The sequence below is a fragment of the Pagrus major genome, chromosome 11 (assembly GCF_040436345.1).
Source record: "Pagrus major chromosome 11, Pma_NU_1.0".
In the NCBI taxonomy this organism is placed as follows: Eukaryota; Metazoa; Chordata; class Actinopteri; order Spariformes; family Sparidae; genus Pagrus; species Pagrus major.
In genome coordinates, this window is record NC_133225.1 from 25,674,035 (window position 1) to 25,691,724 (window position 17,690).

A 17,690-nucleotide genomic window follows, 5' to 3' on the forward strand; every position below is an offset into this window, starting at 1 on the left:
GTTTAATCAACATTTTAATAGCTGTTTGAAGTTTGGAGCTTCATATTACAAAGGGTTTTTGTCCCAGACATGTTGCTGCAACAGTACTTTCCCTAAAACCACTAAATTGTTGCTTTATCTGACTTTTTATCAGGTTAAATACTAATAAATAACTCTACATGGACAGGATGTCATGCCATGCTATAAATTAGATGTGAGTAAAACATTGATATGCAATATGAGAATTAATAAAACTTTTCTATCCATCAACCAAACATTTATTTTCATCCGTCATGTTTTTGTCGGCAAGTCCTGTACCAAAATCTTTGCAGCGTTTCTGAGTTGTTGTTCAGGCTTGAGGAGGCGTTCAAGTGAATTTTTATCCGACAGCACAGAAATGCAGAAAAAGGCGTGGTGGTGTGGTCAGATTGGGGTTGGTTGTATTTGCGTCCGTCTACAGTTGGTCATTTGAGGCTCCCCAGTGCCCAGTCAGTTTGACAGATAGTTTGTTTGTAATTGTTATTTACATTACAGACAGATGCTAGTTGGCTGTAATGTCTGTAAGGACAATGACAGATTAATGAAGGTACAGATGCTGTATGATTAATAAATTATGGCATGCTGTAGTTAGCCTGCTAACATTAGTCAGTCCCACAGTCCATATTTATAAACCTACCCACACGGTTTGCTCTCCTGTCTGCTTTTAGCCACACTGTGCAAGTTCATTTTGGTCTGAGCACTCTGTAATAAAAAATGACAAAGGTGTAATTTGTCCTGTCCAACAGGTGCAGCAAAGCAAACAGTTGGATGAAAATGTCAATCTAGCACAGCTTGTACACATGCATGAAGTCCACAGAGGAGGTTCAATCAGGCAAAATAAGTGAAAACACCTGTGTGGTTGCAGCATAGCATTGTTTAATATCATACTGTAGACATTATTTAAGAGATAATGGATTTGAAGGCTAACAAATGTTGTATTTTAACTTCCATACTTAATGCAATTTGTCCATTTTCCATTAAAAGCCTTATATTCAACGTTGGAGTTTAAAAATTCAAAAGCACAAGTCAAACCTAATCTGACTTGTGATTTACAGAAAGTGTCTGTGCCTAGTGGTAGCAAGGGGAAATCTAAAATGTGAAATGATTTTAGATTTTATTGCAGTTCCATCTGCTACATATTAAAATGGATTATTATACAGTTTTTCTGTCTTTTGACTGGTTGAAAAATGACCTCAGTTTCATGTGAGGCGTACTGTTGGATAAAAGAATTACTATAAAAGGAAAACACAGGTCAGGACCAGTGAAACCACTAAAAAGTCAGACTCACCTCATGTGTTTTTTACATGAACTGAAAGTGAAAGCAACCTTGCATTGACTCCGTCTCACATAGATGCACACTGACACAAAAACAAACAACTTCGGATTGTTGTTTAGGCAGCTTTTCAACCCCTTGTTTGATAGTTTCAGTCATCAATCATCATGGGTTGAATCCTTATAATATGTAAATCATTCAGGTACCGGCACAATGTTTAATGGTTTGTTTTCTCAGGCACTCACTCACACCTGTCCCTCAGGTAATGAAGGAGTGTAGTTACACATCTGCTCTGCATCCATCATCACCTTTTGTCCTAAACCAATGTACCCATATGACAGAAGCTATTGCAACAACAACTGAATGAATGCACCTCCTTTTTGTTCTACAAATTACAGAGTAAACAAGTGTTGGTGTCCCCAGCATGCCCTAAAGTTTCCAATAGAAAAGAGATATTATTATAAAGAATTGTAAGGACAAGGTGCAACTAATGCAGGATCAACTGTCTGACCAACACTTTCTTCATCTCAGCTCTGCAAGATGTAAGAATGATGGATTATGCCACAGTCGCAACCGAGTGGAAAATCAATTTTCCCCTGAGCTAACATTTCTCTTACATACATTATCATATTTCACGCTACATTCCACAGACTGAGATGTTTTATTTTCAGATTTTCGATTTCGCTCACGGCAAAGCAGAAACGGGCTGATGATTAAAATAGTGGGAGTTGGTTAACGAGGTGAGGAAAAGTAGCACTTCAAAGCCACAGCCGGCCAGGACAGAGTTGGGAAAGAGTTTGTATTCAGACAGCTTTTTCTGCTCAAGAAAGAGAGAGGGAGAAGGAGAAAAACTTATTAATACTTACTGTACACAGAGTTTCTACCTGGATCCTAAATTAGAAATCTGTTTTACATTTAGCTTAAAATTGTATCAAATATCTCTGTGTGGAGAGACCCAAATAATCTCCTAAATTAGCTCAATTCAGAAGAAAATGAGAACCTTGCAAGGTCCCCATTCAGTCAGTATATGACAGTGTTGAAAACAAGCAATTAGCAAAACAAACCAGCATTAGATTACAAACAAAATGTCAGAAACAGATTGAGAAAATGAGTCAGTAACAAAAAATAAATTGGCCCAGAATGAGAATTCAAATTAGCTGAGTGTCTCTGCGGAGTTGGAATGGATATCTGCCAAAATCCACAAATAACCTTGTTTTTCCAAGGCTGCCTAACAGGTGATGAATATAATCTCCTGTTTTACAGATGAGGTAAGTTTATTTCTTTACAAAGCAAATGTTTTATGCAAAGAATTGAAAACTTAACTTTGAATCTTTTAAGATAAATTTAAGACTACAAATTTTCTTTAGGGAGGGAAATATAACTGTCAGCAGCGCGTCAAGAAAGGATTAATTGCTTTTAATGATGTGGATGTTGTAGATAAATGTCTACTTTGTTTATTGCACTGTCCTGGATACACTGAAGATTTTCTATTTCATTTAAAGTTGCTATGTGTGAGATATGGCAAGCATTTCGACTGAGGTTAGCATGCTAACCACTTAGCTGCAGCTTGCCTGTCTCATAACACCACTTTGTATCTTTTTAAACCTGTGTTGGTTTATCATTCCACAATCTAGTTTGGTCATAAAAAATTCACAGAGTTAGATGTCAAAATATTCTGGCTGCTTTTCCGCTCTGGTGATGGCTGACTTTCCTCTCGCTCCTCTCCTGCTTCATGTCTCTCCTGTCCCAACCTGCCATGTCTTCTCATCCCTGAATTTAGAGTCCTGGTCCGAGCAGCTAAATTACTTCAGCACTGTATTCTATTTTGTCAAACTGGCTTCCGTCGGAGACTGTGTTCAGTCTGATTCGGCCATGTTCACTGGGTGGGAGATGGCTAGAGACAGTCAGCGAATAGGGCCATTCGCTGGACGGCTAACTGAGCTAACTACAGTAGCTAGGTGATATGCTGCCCCCTATTTGTTTGGAACGACGTCTGACAGGTGGCCAATTTTTACATGTTGAACCTTTGAATGGCTACAGCCTGTCACCAAACCTAATATGTGACGAGGAAGTCGTTCAGAATTTCTGTGCAGCTTACCGGCTCTGTTATAATTATTCTAATCCTGAGAGGATCAGGACACAGCTCCTCCCAGTTCACAACTCGTTATGCTTGTTTGCTTTTTCATTCTGCTGCCATGATGCCATTCCCCCACAGCGATAATCATCATCTATTATAAATATATATAGAATGATATAAAAGTATGGAATTCTATCAAGAGTAAACATTTAAGGTGGCATATCAACTGCATTCCACTTGCTTTAACACATGTCTGGCAATGGTCAGTATGCCTCAAGCCCCCAGTCTTTATCTAACAGGATATGTGCATATCAAGCATGCTTGGCAAAGATATGCTGACGTGATCATGGCCACACATACGGCAAGCCATTGTCTCGGATGCTTGTCTCTCCTGTGATTTACTTTGGCATCAGAAAAGATGGGAATGCTTGGAGTTTTCCACATAAACATGCAGGGTCTTTTACATTGTCCCTTCTCTCTGTGTGCCTTTAAGAAGCGAAAAAGCCTCTGGTCTGTTCTCTAGTAGGGATTTCGAGTTACCTACCTATTCCCAGCTCACCCCATGGTTACTGCAGTGATAGATGGCTTCCATTAGACACTGAGAGACAGAATGAGGTGAGTTGAATGGGGGTTTAGCTACACAGAAGCATTAAAACCCCATAAGACACATTGTTTTGATAGATTTGGGGTCGATGAGATTTTGGGATTCAGCTACAGTGAAAAGGGGGATGGGGAGGTTGAAAAGCATGTCCCAGATCCTCAACATCTGCTAGTGCATGTGTGTGTGTGTGTGCGTTCCTCTAATTTGTGCACCTTCTGCATGCGCTCAAGCTGCAGTAAATGTGGGTTACATGTGCTATTAGCATGTCTCCCTGTTTGTGTTTGGAGAAACTGTATCCACCCACTGATACTCTGCAGCTGACAGACAGACAGACAGATGGGTGCACAGCAGTCGCAGCATCTCTTCAGCACCTCTGGGGCAAACAAACTACAGTGCTGTCAATATGAAAATCAAATAGCTACATTTTGCAGCAGGGCTGAGGCAGGGTGGTGCAGGGACCCGCCAGAATGCTTACAGCACAAGATCAAAAGCACTTAAAAAAAAACTTTGGTTAATTAAAAGGATTGCATGGACGTGATCAGAAAGACAAAGTATGCAGGGAGGCAGCACATTACCTCACAGAAATGAATGGAAGTTGTGTTCAAAAGCCCCTTGAAATCCTCTGGAAAACACAAAATATACCACGCTGACGCTCCAGTTCATTACATTATTTGGATTCATTTCACTTCTCTTCAAGCTCATGGTGTTTCCCTTTGTCTTTTTTTCTTTTATCTGACTGATGATCCTCGATTCTCTTTTCTCAAAATGTCCCAATTACTTGCTTGCTCATGATTCCCATCATCCCCCTCTCTCACTATTATTAAAGGCACGGTCACATGAAAAAGAGTTCACCCACACATCTGTCTGAAAGAGGCAGTGCTAGAGGCCTGGTGACATAGTGACTACTTGCTAGGTTAATAGGGATGTACCATATGTTTTTTTTTTTTTTCAGCCGATAAGATAACTGATAATTTCTCATTTATCAGTTTAAAAAGAAGTTAATATCCTGTAGTTATGCAAACCTGAAGGTATGCCACATCCCTAATAAGATTTGTTGAGTTAAAACTTTAAGATGTTTTCCCTCCTCTCTGAACCCCTGTGAAAGATTTATTGCGAATTTCTCTGTAGTCTTCTTCTTCTTCTTGGTCCTCTTGGTCTTTGTCTTCTTTTTTGTTGTCTTTGTTATTGTCTTTTTCTCCATCAACCAGAAATGGTGGGAAGTGGTTGAATGCTAATGTTAGGTAGTTGGTTATCAAATATGTTGTTTAACCTTGAAATATGGTCTGATGTCCCCACTGATTTTCACTATTCGTTGTCTTTCAGTTGTGGATCAATCAGGAAGCGGTTAATGATAACAGTCTGTCAGATTCCTTGTGTACGACTTGCAACCTGGAACACAGCAGAATAACATTATCCCAGCATTTGAGCTTCCCATTCCGAGGGAAATGGCCGCTGTGTAAATATTGCCCTTTTCTCTCTGTTTCTCAGCTGTTTGACATTTCATCAATTCTTTTATCTTTTTTCACCCATTCCTAGTTGCTCTTCCCTCCTACCATGGCCCTCTTACTCTCTTTATCTGACACTTTCTTCTTTCTGATCCTCCCTCAGTCTCTGTTTGCACCACTGGAATATCAGTGTACGTAAAGAACAGCCAACCAGCTTCCCCGTCGCCACATCTATTGCGGTGAACCCGGCGGGCTTGGTTCCTCACGCCTGTCCAATAACCCTCTGCTGCTCTTTGTGCAGTCCTTCTGCCTGCAGCGCTCAGCTGTATTTAGTGCTTCCCAGTGTTGAGAGACAGATAATGGATAAAGAGAAAAGAAAAGCACAGAAAGAAATACAGGTGGAGAGAGAAGGAGGCTGCTAAAATGAAAGGGCTCAGCCCCAACTCTCCTCTCAATGGCTGCAGGCAGCTGTTGCTCTACAATGCCAATAAACAAACCTCTCCCCTGTGGTTGTTCTTCATCTTCAAGATTAGTTTGACACTCCGGCTTCTTAAGATAGGCAACCATGGAGAGTGTCAGGAAAGATAAGAGAGCGTGCATGACACATGGAAAGGGCTGTGAGCCAAACTTGAACCCTTGATTTCACGAGTGCTGCCTCCTTCACCCCTTCTTCTTTTCTCTGGATTTTCCTCAGCTTTTGTAAATATTTCTCTCCTCTCCTCTACTCTCGACAATTTAAAAAGCACTGAGAAGGAGTAAAAAGCCTGAGTCCACATTCTTTTTGTTTGCATGTAACTGGATCCAGACCAGGAACACATTCCCACAAAAGACCGTTTATTTACCCAAAGAAATTATTCCATTGTTATCAGCAATTATGCAAATCCCTTGAGCCATTCCCAACATGTGGCCTCAGATTTTAAGAATTCAAGCATTTTGTTTGAATTATAAAGATTTATGTACATGCTATCTTGCAATTTTCCCTTTTTAACTTGAAAGGAAAACATTACACTCACACAAAGGACTCCCTGAGGGCAGATAAAGATGGCTCTGCTTTGTGTGAGCAATACTCAGTGGTCTGGAGTAGGAGTGTTGCAGGCTGTGAGATGACTATATATATTATATAAAATTATGTCTCTCTCTGTACTCTTTAAGCCTCTTTACTGTGTGATTAAGGCTCACATCTTATTTCTGTGAGGCATTTTCTTGGTAATCATAACATTTTGTTGTCATATCGGTCACATTTTGTCACATTTAATACATTACTCTCACAGCACGATGACTAACCGAATGGATTTAACCCCTTTGGCATTAACACACCTCTGACCCACAATGCATCACTCCCCCCTCCCATTTTCACTTATGTAAGGAGAGATTCCTGGGAAATGTTCAGACAAGGTTGCGACCCCGTGTAGCTTCCCGTCAGACTCAACAAATTGCCTGTGTTGAGAGAGCTGATGCAGCCTCCTGGTTAACACCGCTGTTTTGTGGCACAGAGTGAGCTCACATGTTATGTTATGTTGTGGTAGTTGGACAAAAGGAAATCAGAGGCAAACATGACCTTATTTAATTTATTAAAGTCCTTTCCCCTCCCATTTGGCATCTTTGTGTTTGTTGCCCTTTTTCATGCCCTGAAAATGAATTTCTTGGGTGCAAGTCTCATGTTTTTATCCATCATTACTATTAGCCATGATAACATTATGATAGATAAAATCCCCTATTATTGTATATGTCATTTTATATTCTGAAACTAATATTAATTGTGATGTGTATTTTCTGGAAAATCAATTGAGAAACTTCAAATCATATAAATATCCAGTATTACCATCAATCAGAATGTTCCAAAGAAAAAAAGAATTAAATTCCTGTGGACACTTGTCACATTTATTATAAACATGGGTTGATGCTTCAGTCACAAGGACCTTTTCTCAAGACATATCAATCATAAAGCGACTCAGTGCTTAAATATAGCCCATAATTGCATGATAGCCCGCAGCTACGTTGGAGGTGTGTCCATAATCACATACAGCAGCTTTATGCTCATTCAGGATTCCCTAAAACTGTCAAACCATACGATATCCATAATCCTTTTGATTTTGCTAAAAAGGTAAACACTGAGCGGTGTGTATATACAGTATGTAAGACCTAGCCCATGTATGTAGTATAGAAATGGCCTAGGTCAATCTCGTTTTAAAATAGTATATATCACTGTAGAATAAACTTTATATAAATAACACGTGTCAAATATTAAAAATCTATTTATAGGTTATGCTGTCTATAAATTTCATTTCATAAGAAGATAGTGAGATCCAGGATCGGTCCTGCTCATCGACCAGCAACACTTTTACAAAAGCCTACGGATACCACGGATACGATTATCACGTTTTAAAAGTAGGACCTGAATGCAGACACCACAGGCGGGCAGCTAGTATAACAAAAGCTGAGCTTATTATAAAATCCAAAAGTGCGAACAATAAAAACACAGGCGACAAAAACTGGCAACGAAAAATACTAAAGTAATACAAAAACTGAGGTTAAACCAGGAACACAGGGAATAGGCAAAGGAGGTTCCTTGAGGTGAGCAGGAAGTGAGAAGTGACAACAACACACAAGAGCATATAACTACAAAATAGAACCGAAAATAACTAATCAGTCACCAAAATCATGACAACAATAGGGATAAAGATAGAAAAAGCTCTGATGGTTGATACATTTTTATTGTTTTATGGTATATACTATCAAATTTAAAAATCGCTCAACCCTACTTCTGTTGTAGAGTTTTTGGAAACATCGACTCAACTTAAATCCTTTCATAATGGATACAAACAAGCAAATTAAGACACTGCTTATTGCTAACCCTGAAATCAATGTGTTTACTGAAGGAAACCTGTTATTTTGAGTGCCAATCATTTTCCAAAACATATATTTATGGATTGATTTCCTACCTTCCAGAGAGCTGATGTTTTCTGTGCATCTCATTATGGCATAAAAAACAATATGGAAAGATTTTAACCCTGCTTCAGTTAATTTGTCACAGTCAATGCATGTCTTTTGTTTTTTTAAGTGAAACTATCATCATGTGCTAATGTAGACTCCACTGCAGGGCCATGGCTTCCTATTGTTGCCCGTATATCATTGTATTTGTTTACATGTATGGCTCACAACACTACCCATACAGACTGCAGGGCGAGACACATTGGCTGTATGATCTGGTCATTGTTTAGGCTTCAGCGGCTTTAGGGTTGATTCATGGTCAGCAGTGAATGCAGAGAATTACGAGATGCGCTGTACTTCTGCAAAGACAGTAAAACATAGATGTAATAACAGACCCATGAACACTGTCTTCATCCCCTGCCTCAGTGCTTTCTAACTGCGTTTTCTTCACTGTAGTGATTATTAGTGATATTAGACTACAGGCTTGGCTGTAGTCTGTGTAGTCTCTCGCCCCCACAGGTCAGCAGAGATCAGCCCTACAGGAAGAGGCTGTCTGTGGGAGAGAGCAGACCAAAGCCACAATCAGGTTATTGCTTAGCCATGCTTCACCCACACTAAATGATAAAACTGTCTCACTCCACTTCTTTTCCTTTATCTTTCTTCCTGTCCCTTTCTCTGAGGCCCATGTGTTCTCTTTTTCTCAATTTTTTGTTGCCCAGATCACCAGAAGAATTGAAATCGTGCTAAGATTGAGTGACACTAGGTGATGAATAAAAACAGATCATATTTAAGAAGGGAGACAGTCAATAAGACGCTAATGCTGAAGTTCCACTCCTGCCATCAGCCGCTGGTAATGTGCTACCTCCAAAATCAATGACAGCTGATCATATTGTGTTCGCGCTTCGGATGCATTGTTTCACACCTGATGGAAACGTGCAAGCTCAAAAATTGCCCAGATTAAATTCCTGACAGCTGATGCACATTTTTATCTCCGTCTAGCGCACTGAAGCGACAAGGAATAAAATCGATTTAGTTGTTTTATGGTTTATTGACTCAAATAAAACAGTCCTAAGGTGAATGGAATTCCACACAAGATATCATGCTCACTTAAAGACAGGCCTGCAGCGCTTTCAGAGTGACAGATCTTATCCAAAAAGCAAATTCCTTTTACTGGCTTGCTGTAGTTTGCGGCTGTATTGCAGCTCAGCTCTTGTTTACTTTTTGCACACAGTGGAAAAGCACCAAAGCTGTTGTTATGCACACTGCTAACTATAGTACAGATGCATTTCCCCTCTGCTTCTCTTTCAACACAAGCTGCTGTGCAGCAGCGAGAATGACACATTGTCATGTTTAGTAGAATTTGTGGGCTAAAGTGACTCTTCTGGGGCTCCGGTGTTAGTTTGAAATGACAGGACAAACCAGGGAAATATGACAAAAGAAATCATCTGGGTGAGTCAAAATGCACAAGAAGCAGGACAGGCATACAGAGGAGGAATGCATCCACAACTAGAATTGTGTCTCTGTTTCCCTGTTGTCCATCCTAGCTGCTTTTATTCCTAGCTGACAAGAAGGCCTTTGCTCGCTGCATTAATTTTGCCTCTTTGTTAGCTTACACATAGTGACAACACCTACAAGTCAAGAAAGAGATGAAGAATGAGAAATGACTGGAGTAAGAAGGGCAATATTCCTGAGGGTTTAGATAAAAAGTAGTTTTCTCAGGTACTGTACTTATGTACAATTTTGAGGTACTTGTACTCTATTTGAGTATTCCCATTTTCTCTACCATTTTGGAGGCAAATATTGTACTTTTTACTCACTGTACTCACGGTCCAGCACACTATTGGATTTAAAGGGAGACCGTGATTAGTAAACATCTCAGCCAGCTTTGACAATCACTCACCTGGCGCTGCTCTCCTGAGCCCTCTTCACCCCTCTCTCTCTCTCGCAGCCGCACCTCGACCACGCCCACCTCCACAAGTGTACATGCGTAGTAGAAGTATAACCTGTGGGAAAAAGACGTTTTAAACCTTATTTTGGGGGAAAGTCACTGAACTTTTAAACGTTTCATATCAGATTTGATTGGCGATTCTGTACATGCAGTCATTATGTCCCCATGACCATTGACAGTGAAATTATGACTCTCTCATTCATTTAGATAGGGGCTTGGTCTCGTTAGCCCGAAATAACTGACCAGGGGCATTGCAAAGATGGCTGCCAAGTGGCAAGACTTGCCTGAAAGGACTTTGCTTTGGACACTAGTTACTTTGCAGAATGCATGCTGCATGGGTCTGCTGATTCTGTGGATTCTTTCAAAGGCAGTTAAAGATATAACTATTTAGGTAGCCTGTATGCACTAGGTCTGCATTTTTGGTATATATTGTGTTTAGGGTATTATATGTATTATATATGTGGCTTGGGTTGTCATTTCTGTTTTTATGACTTATTTTTGTATCTTTTATAATGCACCTGTAAAGCACTTTGTGACCTTTGTGACTATAAAAGGTGCTATACAAATACATTTTGCCCACTTACATCAGAGAGAAAGAAGACAGAAAACATGTAAGAAAAAAGGCTGTAAGTTATGGATTTAAAGCAGCAGACTTCTATCTTTAAGACTGTCTCTCAGACTCTCTTTTTCTTCTTTGTTCTTCGTTTCTCATGCACACACAGCGCTCACCAGAGTTCAGGTCATTTCCACTTGAGCAATGAGGTGTGCACCGTGTTCAGTTCGGTGGGCGTCTGTTTCAACGTATAAACAGTCTTTTGCCTGAAGGCCTTATCAGCAACTGGCCTTCCTCAGGATGTCTGTCAGCCCTGGCACAGCCACATGCACACACATATAGACACACACATGCTCTTAGTGGAAAATCCTGGTCATTTTCTGTTTTTTTCCATCCATTAAAATCATCTTCCTAATGGATATTTGTTGTCACACTTAAACATACTCAGTGCTTCAAGTATTTCTTAAGAGCTAGGGTACAGCCAAAATTCAGTTAATTTATTCTCGGTAGATTTCTGATAGCTGGACATTCAGATTCAATCACCAGCCAAAATGTCAAAAGCTGTACTTATTTTCACTCCTGATTAGACTTTAACATTCAGAAAGTGTTTAGTGGTATTGTTACTTCACTGCTTCTTCTATCCCCATCGTGGGACACACACTCACCTGCACACATAACTGAACATTTGTCCCAAAGAGAGGATGTTTTTTGGGGCTTGCACAAGCTAAAAATTAATGAGAGGAGAATGTGCAGGCTTGAGCGTTATCCTCATCTCTGTGTCTGCATATGCATCTTCCCTGAAGGAATGAGAAAACAGAGGAATGAAAACAAAGAAAAAATGTAGCACACATTCTTTTAGTCAGGGGTGATGGCCAACGATATCGTCGGTCGGTGGTGCAAGGTTAGTCTATATATGGTATTGAGCTGGAATTCTGTTCTTCCAAGAAGAGATAGTTGATACTGTGTGTGTATCCAAGCGATGATGTATGGCTTCGATTATACATTCACACAGCTTACTTTTCAAACAGTGAAAACATGATACCAGTATAAATTAAAATCAGTTTGAAAGATGTGGTGGACCAACATATTTGCTAAATATTGTAAATCTAGAGAATTTCAAAATGTATACAGTATCTTTGCTTGATAAATGAGGCACACTGGAAGCTGAAAAAGTGCCAAGCCTAAACACTGATGTTGTGCCAAATTGGATTAAAATAAAAATTACGTATCCCCGAGCAAAATATGGTCTCATTTATAAACGATTACTTTTTACTGGAGCTTGATAAAGACAGATCCCTCAGACAAGAAGAAATCTCTGAAGACACACCGTATGATAAACAATACATCAGCATTACTCTTATTCAGTTTCTTAAACACACTCACCAGTGTTCCCAGTTCACTTTCATATTTCAAACCCAACTCTGAACTGAACTTGTGAGTTAGTTCAATTTTCTACCATTTTTTCATCTTGTGCATTTACAACCCTGATTCCAAAAAAGTTGGGATGCTGTGTTAAACAAATAAAAACGTTTCTCAGCCCATGTAGTATTATCAATCATGTGTTTCACAAAGTCTGGAACCTCAGCCCATCCTTGCTTGTGAGCGACTTTCATGGATGCCCCTTTTATACCAACACCTGTTACTAATAAACCTGTTAACCTGTCGAATGTTCCAGGTGTTTGCCAATCTTTTGTTGCTCCCGTCCCAACTGAAATGTTGCTGGCATCAAATTCAGAATAAGCATGTATGTCCAAATGAAATTGATGAGGCAAAACCCTTAAATATATTGTCTTTGTACTGTTTTCAATTAGGTATGTGTCAAACGATTAGCAACATTCTGTTGTATTTTTATTTTACAAAGCATTCCAACTTTTTTTTTAAATCAGGGTTGTAGTTCATTTTGAGAAGAAAACTTTTTTTTCTTTTTTTCCAGAAGGTTCAAGCTGTTGGGTCTGAAGTTATTTGAGAACTTTGAGCTTTGCCAGCAAAAACAGTTTGGGTTTTTTTCACACTTGCACCTACTCAGGCACATGCACGCACATACTGCGGAGTCAGACTACACTTGCACAGATAATTGTGTGTTGCAAGACTTGGCATGAGTCTCAAGCTGCCAGTGTTCCCAAACTGTAACAGTATTACACAAAATGATGTTACGGGATATTTAAAATGATTACCAGAAGTGTATTCCTTACAGTATAATGAAAAATGAGATATTCCCAGAACTGAGATCATTTATAAGCATGCAAAGTCAAAATATTTGACAATGTAACGTGATTTCAGGTGAGATGAAGAATTAATAAGAGCTAAACTTAGTTAAGCAGGCTGATGGTGAGTGATGACAGCAGTGCCTGGTGGTGGCCTCTAGCCATTTATTATAATTACATGCTGCATATTACAAATAATTTCTTTCTAACGCCCACACTTAGAAAAACACTCTGCATTTGACTCCAAGCTGTTCTGCTGAACTATATGTTTATGAGCTGTGGAGTGCAGCAGTTAAAACATTTTTAGGTTTTCACACTTGCACAAAGCCACACATTCAAACACATACATTTGCAGGATCCTGGGGTGCCAGACTTTGCATAAGGCTGCCTGTTGTTATTTTAACATTTTAACTATGTGTTTTGACCATGCTGGAGCAGGGAGATCGCTGATATACAACAATACACTTTGTCACATATACTGTACGTACCAGGCAGGAATGTTGGCCTCCTAGCATTAAAGTTCTGTCTCAGACATGGAGAGAAAAGATCTCTGAAGCCAGAGTTCAGTTCGCCAAGCTTCCTGTGACTGTCACAAGCACAAGCTGTTCCCCTCCACCTCTTCTTGTGATTTCACATGAAAACAGCACAGACTGTACAGACCTTTCTCATTCCCAGGTCGTGGGTTAGACTGCGACCATTTCACAACATTAACTGTATGTTAGTGAGTTCTAAGTGCTGTATTGTAGGCAACTGGACTTGTTTCAGTTTCTTGAAGACGTTTCACCTCTCATCCAAGAGGTGAAACGTCTTCAAGAAACTGAAACAAGTCCAGTTGCCGGACTGGACTGGACTTGTTTCAGTTTCTTGAAGACGTTTCAGTTCTGAAGAAGCCTCTTGGATGAGAGGTAAAACGTCTTCAAGGAACTGAAACAAGTCCATTTGCCCACGATACAGCACTTAGAATTACCATGACCTGGATGACTAAGAACCTTCATCAACCTGTATGTTAGTAAGGCTTTCTGGCAGTCTCATACAGGCACCAAAGGGTAACTTGTACATCTTTAGGTGATGCTGAGGAGCATGACAAAACGTCTTTGGTACTTGACGACCTGGGAATGAAAACGGGTTGGACTGTTCTCTCAGATCGATAATGTTGATGTTCAAGTGACAAAGATGTCTAGTGGCTGTCGTAATAAAGACAGGAGCGATCAGGTGACTTTATTATAGAGCAACAAAGTCAATGTACAGAGGAAGTTGAAGTGGAAGGAAGAACTTCCACTGTTGAGTGGAAGTTAACAGTTAACTTATATCAGAACTTATATCAGAGGTTGTACAAACCAACATATAAACTGGCTTGATTTGAGGATCACCCAACCTTAAGGCTCGTTTACCTTGCCTCAAGAGATCCTTCAAGGAGCTAAATCCCCACATGTCTCAGGGTCATGTGTGAGCGTGGGAATCCCTCCACCATGATTGAGAGGGTCAGTCTAAAACCCTGTATTACTGTGTGGACCCAATCCACCATTCGATTTCATACTCCTTCTTACCCTGTCTTGCGAAAAAGACAGCGAGATACTTGAGGCAGCAACTCGCTCCCAACTGTTGTTTCTTTCAGTGCACACCATTTTGACATTGCATTTTCATTTCTTTGAAAACAAGAACGAGCAAGATGGACAGACAGAGTCTAACCTCAACACGCAGAGAAGAGACAAGAGAGGAGTGAGACTATACAAGACCTGGGGGTCTGAGGTGGGATCTGATCCCTCCTGACAGGAGACGGTTCATGTGATCGGCAAGAGGGAAGCTTAACCCTCTAGGCCGCATTACACCCCCTTTCAGTCCACTGCTTTAGATGAAAGGATGTGAGCTGATTTCACGCAGAGTGTTGGACATATAGGGAGAGGGGAGGATTTAGCTACAGAAGATGTTAACATTGTCTGAGTTTATGTTTGACCGAGAAGAAAGAAAGAACATGATATCTTCTAGTGTTACTTTAAAATAAAAGACATGCACTTCTTATATAACGGATATCTGGTGCTAGACTGAACATGAGCGGGAGGCGTAATGAGCAGCGCTTCCAATCCAGTGCTGATGGTCCAACATAATGTTTATTTTCTGTTCATGTCAGTCAGGTCATATGCCACATGTTTAATGTGGGTTGGATTTGTTCTGTTTATCCCAACACATCCTCACCTAAATGACTGAATATGTCGATTGTCTGTGTCTCTCAAAAAGACATATTTCACTGTTCCCAAAACAACATGATGTTGACTGTTGGAGCATTACTGCGACACACATTTGCTGTATTGTCACAGCTTGGTTACGTTTTGGCAAGAAAAGTACTTGGTTAAGGTTAGGCAACATAACTACTTGGTTAGGGTTATGCAAAAAAATACTTTGTTAAGGTTAGACAAGAAAAAGACATACCGCCGTTAGCTAGGTCACTTACATTATGTCATGTACATGATGTTACTTAAATTTACTTAAAATGCTGTGCTTGTTTAATCCATCCGCCATCCCCGACCCCGTCCGTATTTTGCGTTGTCTGTCTTTGTTCTATTTCCCCTCACTTTCTCCTCTATGGCCGTAATAACTGCTGCAGCAGCTAGAGGAAGCCTATGGTCATTTTCCTGAGGAGGACGGGCTGGGTGTACTGTATGTTTCCTGTGTCTGGTTTCTTGCAGTGAGCTCATCAGTATTACTTTGTCTCTCCCACACACTCACAGACCTCCTTACGTGGTCGTACTTATTTAGTCATTACAAACAGCATCATCAAAGTAAACAAAGTGATTTACGACACAGTTAAAGCACACATTAGCAGTCAGGCTATCAGCAGTTTGAGTGTCAACTTCTCTCCCTCCAGTCTTAAATAAAATGAACCCTTTGGCCTCAGATAACATAGGTGCAGACTGGTTTGATTTGGAGGCTGGCACTGCTGCAGCTATGCCACATATCCATATGAATATTTCATGTGCTCCATATATCTGTGCACTCACATGGCGTGTCAAGCCGAAGTGTGGAGGCTATATTTTACAGATGCTGCGTGCCTGCTGCTGAGCTGTCTTAGGGTCAGTGTTTGCCTAAAATGTGTTCCACACACTCGCTAAGAGGGGAATTAGCACTGGTGGTCAGAGGGATCGGTGCAGGAGCGAGATAAGAGATAGAAACCATTAGCCTGGGCAGTTAGCCTATTTAAAGGCTGTTAATTATTTACCTAATTTACACTACAGAGCCAGCTGGGCTAGCCAGGGTTTACTCATTAGACTGCTCTCTGTTATTGAGACGGACAGAGCTAACTAGGGGGTTTACTCAATGAATTTCACAGAGATGATATGTCAGCGAGGACAGTCTGATGTTTCTAAAAAGCATTTTTGATCCAGCGCGACCTGGTCAAAGCCTCACGCGGCCCTTCGGCGTCCAGTCCTCCAGTAATAATCAGGCTGGTGCATGGTGGGAGTTCACCGTAGGGCAGGCCTTGTGCTGCGGGCGAAACACACACACACGCACATATTACGGAAACACACATGCATGCACAAACCAGATGCATGAATGAACAGGGACATTAAAAGTTTGCATACACGCACACGTGTGTGTGTGTGTGTGTGTTATCCATTGAGCCACATTATGTTTAAGGGCCAGTTGTTTGCAGTAGGCAGGCTGGTGATACGTACATACTGACCAGCCTCTTCTCTTCTTTTCTCTTCTCTTCTCCCCACCCCTCAGCACCATCTCTGCCAACACCTCCACCCCTCTCCCACCCTTCCTCCCTCCTTTTTTTTCTGTGTTTTTTCCCCTTCTTTCTCTGCCGAGGTTATAAGTGAGACAGGGTCACTGGCACTCACAGAAACAGAAACAGGAAGGACAGGAGGTGAAAGGAGGCGGATGGCAGGTGAGAGGCAAACAACCCCACGAGAATTCACTCCATTTTTCTGACTCATCCTCCCTTTTTTGTCCTGTTTGCTCGCGTCCTCTAATTATTTGCTTTTCTTCCACTCTTTTCTCTTATGAGCAATTTGCTCTCCCTATTTCTCTGTTTTCATCTGCTGTAATTCCATTTTGTTTACCTCACATTGCTCATCTTCTTTTCTTTGATCTGCTACACCTCACCGCTCTCTTTTCTCACCCCCTCTCTCTGAGTCTATTTCTGCAGCGTAGAACACAGGTCACATGTTTTTGCCTGGGATGTGTGAGAAAGAGTGTGAAAGAGAGGGAAAAAGTGTGTGTATGTGTGTGTGTACGTGTGTGTGCGAGCGAGAGGGACAGTGTGGTGTTTTTCTGTTCACAGAACGTTAGCGCTCCTCACACACAGCTTTGGCAGCTGTGGGCACGCCGACAAACAGGCAACACACATGCAACGCAGTGAAATGAGTATTGAGCTACTCAATGTGGCAGTCAGCCAACTCTTTTTTTTCCTAGGCCGTGTTTGAATGTGCGTGTCACATGTCCAATTTCCCCTATAGTACATGTGTGTCTGTTTTACTGTGTGTGTGCAAGCGAAAGCCGAGCTGGAAGGCTGTCATCACGCTAAAATCAATAGAGTGTGAATTCATAAGTGCTGATTTCTTCCCAGAGCCGTCCTGCCTGCTTTGCAGACTGTGTAGCTCCACCATTGGCTTTCGCCCGCCTGGCTTCACACTCAG

The 17,690-nt window shown here is 40.9% G+C and overlaps 1 protein-coding gene across 1 annotated transcript in view; it reads left to right on the plus strand.

Moving 5' to 3' along the window:
• Positions 1 to 16,876: 16,876 nt before the first annotated feature.
• Positions 16,877 to 17,690, plus strand: part of kank4 (KN motif and ankyrin repeat domains 4) — a 34,531-nt gene continuing 33,717 nt past the window's right edge. Inside the window, exon 1 of the mRNA XM_073476386.1 lies at positions 16,877 to 16,939. The gene's annotated coding sequence lies outside the window, so the exon portion shown is untranslated. The remainder of the gene's footprint in view (positions 16,940 to 17,690) is intronic.